We start from the raw sequence: 5,541 nt of genomic DNA, 5'->3' as shown, positions 1-5,541 counted from the left end.
TGCATGACTAGAATGTGTTTTGAATGTAATACTCTAGTGTTCTGACAAGTTACACGTGTTTTGTATATTTGACACTATGAACACATATACTGTTGCTATGTGTTTTGCTGTTGTATTAGTAGTCTGGTTGTAGTCTGACTTTTATAATTTACCATTTTACAGGTAGAGAATGAAAATCACAAAATGGTTGGAGGCTTGTTGTGGGGGAGTTTTTTGAAAACATTATTTAATTTTTAAGTTATGATACGTTTATGACAATTAAACTTGTTGGTATTTCATTTAATATAAATGTTTTGGATGATTTTCTAGATTGATTGAGTTTACTGGTTTCTGCAAACTACTTTATTATCGTTTTCGCTGTTAGGTACGACTTAATTGTGAGGTCTTGATAAGTCCTTACCCCCATTCCCTTTTAAAAAAAAAAAAAAATTGCTATTTGTTTTTTGTTTAAATTTTGAAGCGTTACAAGGGTGACGTGGAAGGAGGAGAAGCCCTGACCTGACCCAATCTGATGACGTCTTACACATTTGGGATCTGTACTTGTTGAAGCAAGGTGGTCAACGATCTGAACTTCCTCGCCCTTTTAGATCCGTCCCTAATTTTGCAAAAGGGGATTCATATCACTTAGGGCTAATTTGGAGGTGCAACTGGTTCGGATTCACTTGAACCAGTTCAAATAAAACCAATAGAAGAACTGAACTGAACTGATTAGACCTGGCCGACCCAGTTTAATAGGCCCATGGTCAGGGTTGGATCTAAAAGCTTAAAGCCATTTTGAAACCGAGAAGGTTCTTGTGTATCCAAAATTAAGATCCGGCTGGTGCGTACCAGAACAGTTTTCATAACCAACTCTCTTACAACCCAAGCCTGATTTATTTCCAAATTGATTTTATCCATATTAAAATGAGGTTTAAATTAAAATTTTGATTATGACAAAAATAAAAATCAATGAAGACATAAAATTGGGTATACATTTAAAATAAAATGCGATTTTATTTTAAATAGCATTTTATTTTAAATAGTCGGATCTCCTTGGCTGGCTGCCAGATTTTAGATGAACTGTGCTGCTGTGCATGTCCACCACATACGAAAAAGCTATCAAGCACGATTAGCCGATTGCCGTTTCTCGAGTGTTTTGAACAAAAGGAACTTAGGGAGGGAAAGATGGGCATGGAACGCCACTTCGAGTTAATTGAAAGACAAGGACAGACAGACAGACAGACACCCGCAGGAAACAACCCCCCTCATCCCCTTTCTCTATGTCTTCTTCTGGTAAATTTGGTCATTACTTGGCTTCGTGTGGTTGCTCGGCTAGTTCTGTTTTTATCTTTCAAAACATTGCGTACATGTGGAGTTTTTTGACGGGAAATCCAAAAAGGCAATCGTCATCACAGTCGTCACCTGATTTGAGGTGTTACTTAAAATACCATTTTTTTACTTATTTCTTACTCCCTTCCAACAACAAGTCAAGATGGCCGAGTTGGTCTAAGGCGCCAGTTTCAGGTACTGGTCCGAAAGGGCATGGGTTCGAATCCCATTCTTGACATGAATTTTTTTTTCATACTTTTTATTTTATGCCAGGTATTTTCTACTTCTATTTGTCAAACAATGATATTTCCCTTTTCACAAATCCGCGTGCTAATAAGAATCTTTAGGTTGGCAATGCACTTAGGCCACGATTTTTTTATATTACACGGAGAAATCACTACCAAGAACAATGTTGGCTTTGCCAAGTCGCTGTCTTGGCAATGTAAAACTCTATGGGCATACGGTAGCCACCCTTAGGCTTGCGCAAGGGGTGATATCTGAATTTTAACCTAGGCCACTTGCTCCTTTGGGGCACTTAGTATACTACTCTAATATTTTAACCCAAATTATATAAAATTAAATTTTTTATGCAAGGCCTTATCGATGATATTGCTTCAGTCGGACTAAACCCTACGGAGTCTGCTTAACGCAACACAAGCACACGCATGTATTAGCCCACTAATACTAAGTTTGAGAAAGAGATAACAATTGGCATGAACCCTTTTATTAAACAAAAACAGAAATACAATGAAAATATTTATTTATTTTTTTGGTTGGAATTTTGGGCGGGTTACAAATATTTAAAGACATTAGGAGACTAAATCCAATTTTCGTATTGGACTCGAGTCTAAGTCTAACTTGTAATTCAGTTCCAACCTAGGAATCTGAATCTGTAACATAAAAGATACAATACAGTTCATGAATCATTTTAAAACTATTCATCAATTAACTAGATTGTTTCTAGACAATTGTCACACAAATTGGCAAGTCTTTCAATTTAAGACTAATATCAGATCTAAGCATTTGGTTCTTGACACCACCTGCAACATTCTGCCATTATTCCAGCTTCCTACTCATTATTTGTATGTTTGAGATATAGGGGTCAGACTCATCAAGTCTCAACGTTTTAAAACATGTGCAATGTAACATTGTATCATAATGCATGCATTCAGTTCAACAAGTATAATAATCAAATCTATACAACATAATTCAAAACATATCCATAATTGAGATTTTATATTAATAAAACATGTTTTCAATAAAAAAATTCACTGAATAAATGTGCTCAAGCTTAAGGCTTTTGTTTCTCTCCTGTATATGTCTTTGTGAACACTCACAGGGCCAGACGTTGAGACAGAGAGCTTACTCGAGGGTTTATTATGCTATGTATTTTAATGACTCGAGTACTTCATCAAATTGATCTTACTGTGGGCGATCTGTGGCTAAGAAAAATTCTTACAATTGATAGCAAAAAAACATGATACATCATAAACTTCAACAGAAGACTTGAACCTACTACCTAGGATATATTAGAAGTTCGCCTCTAACTCCCTTCACCCTCCCAACTCTGAGGACTGGAGACCTAATGAAAAGCCCTTGCTCTCAAAACACATAACGGTCCAACAAACTTTTGTACCATCTATCCTCAACAAGGTAAGCTCGATCTAAATGGGTTACAAAGTATTTTTATTTAAACAAGGTTCATTATTTTTTATCATATATGCCTTTTATCATTCAACACTCTAGGCTCAATAGCCCAAATACCTCTTGAGGGTAGTTTTTTATATTGCCTTTCATGACATGAACATTTACACAATTTATTTGCTCATTTATATTAATAACATATTTAGAATGCTCTTGGTACACACCCTCACATCCACTCCGAGGTGACTTTGAGCAATTCTACCCCTAGATCCGCTATGAGGTATCCTTATGTTATATATGCATGTATATTTTTTTTATAACTTGGTGCACCTTTAGCACTCCATAGGTTATTTTTAACTCTTTGCTCGTTCATGAGCAATCCTATTTGCATGTATGTTTTTTATGCCTTACATGAGACTATCATCACATGCCACACAATATATTTGGGCACTCATGACACCACATTGATTTTTTTGAATCACAATCTCATTCATAAGCATCCACATGTGCATGCATGCATTTCATGTCTTATAACACATCATATAATATCATGCTATATATAATAACATCTTGTTGCATATCAATATATCATATTGCATATTAATACATCATGCAACCTATTATAACTTTATAACAAGAATTTACAACATATCATTCAAAAATTATTTATAAGCGATTGTACAATTGCCCAACCTCAATAGGTCAGGTGTCCATCTGGTTAACTTTTGGTATCATGACACACATTCAAACTTAAGTTCACAATTTGAGACTATTATGACCGAATTTCTCAGTCATTAGAAATTCTACCAATAATTCATACAAGATGATTTTGGCTTTGAGATTTTTATTGTAAATTCATGCACATGTTAACTGTATATAATAAAAAACCTAGACCAAAACTCATTTTAGATAAAGAATTAAAAATTTTGTAAGTATAAATTATTTTCTATTTACAGAACAACCTTGATCTAATCACTCTTTTTAATATAAAATTAACTATAACCCATACATAATGAATTAAATGCTGAGACTTTTAGTGAAGTTGACTTGGTGTGTTTGATACAAGTCCCCAAAAAACCAAACTTAAATTTGTTCTCAAAAGATAATTAAAAATCTCACAGTACATACTATTTCTGTTATTTAACAAATTGTGTTGCAGAAATTACAGGTTTTGGACTGAATTCCAGTGATTTTTAATTTACGATCTATGAGCAATTAGCCTCCAAGATTTTTATTAAGTTTTCTTCCATATACGAACTAATACACATAAAAACCCCAACTATAAATCTTGAATATCTTGGGAGATACAATTTTTATAAAGTTCTTATGTCTTCACAAAATCTTTATTAGGACAAGATTCCTTTGTCGACTTGCAGAGGTTATATCTTTCAAACCATGATCACTTGAGTTCAATATTTTAACTGGGATTGCTTTCATATGTATGGAATATCTACATAATTTTACAAGATTTTTGAGTTCACCATTTTGGAGAACCAGATTTATTATCATGACTGATCAGAATAAATCTACCGAACAAGATACAATTTTTGAAAAATAAACATGAACTTCATGATTTTCATAAAGAAAACACATCCAACAATTTTGAGACATTCAAGAACACATTATATTCATGCTTGCACACACTTAATCATGTTGTAATCACAAAAACATAATTTCTAACATGAATCTATATCCGAAATCACACTCTATCCTATAGAGAATACATTTTTCTCAAAAACAATTTTCGAAAAGAATTTTGGTTTGTTAAAACCTTCATGTTAAAAAATATATCAGTGGATCAAGGCTGATATACATCTGGGGATCATCCCACAATATACTCATATATCTAGCCTTATGCATACATGTAAGATTACAATGTACTTACCTCAAAATAAAAAAAAAAGTCAATCATAAAAGACTCTCTCGCAAGTATATTACCAACCTGTCATTCTCCTATGTATGCACCACCAAGATGCAACCACACCAGCCTTCAAAGCACCTCTCCAAGGAGGGGCGTGTGGTAGAGACAAGGAAGAGAGAAAGGAGGTAGAAGGAGCTAGGAAATGACAAGAGAGAGAGAGCATGTGATAGGGAGGGGGTTGAAAGCCTCTACTTAAATATCTTGTCTTAGTTTTTAATTCAATGGCAAGAACGATCATGCTTTATTGAGTGCATTCTTTAGGAGATTAAAGGATGGAATCTGCAATTAGTTGCTCAATTAAAACTCTTACACACATGAGGAGTGTTATATGCAAGAGAGGGTTATTGAAGAGAAACAAAAACGAATGTGGGAAATTCACAAGAGTTTCTCAAATCCTAATCTTGGTACTAAGCAAAATGCAAAGCCAATGCCAAACAAGGGAGAAAATTTTTGGGATGGTGTAAACACTAGAATCGAACATCTCTTTCAAGCCCAAATTGATGAACTAAAAACAGAAGGGGCTTTGTTTTGTTTGTAAAGAGGAATGGAAAGCGGGTCACAAATGCAAATTAAAAGCACTCAAATGTTTAATTGCTATAGAAGATGAGTTGGATGAAAACTCAAAAGAACCAAAGCCTGGAAGAGACCGAATTCATCCAAGATGTTAA

The 5,541-nt window shown here is 34.3% G+C and overlaps 1 non-coding gene across 1 annotated transcript; it reads left to right on the top strand.

Moving 5' to 3' along the window:
• The first annotated feature begins 1,465 nt into the window (after positions 1-1,465).
• Positions 1,466-1,546, top strand: TRNAL-CAG (transfer RNA leucine (anticodon CAG)). The gene has a single exon. It is a non-coding gene; the product is annotated as a tRNA-Leu (tRNA).
• The last annotated feature ends 3,995 nt before the right edge of the window (positions 1,547-5,541 follow it).

Source organism: Nuphar pumila, chromosome 1, assembly GCF_984573655.1.
Source record: "Nuphar pumila chromosome 1, dmNupPumi1.hap1.1, whole genome shotgun sequence".
Taxonomy (NCBI): Eukaryota; Viridiplantae; Streptophyta; class Magnoliopsida; order Nymphaeales; family Nymphaeaceae; genus Nuphar; species Nuphar pumila.
This window is presented reverse-complemented; position numbering and strand designations above follow the sequence as displayed.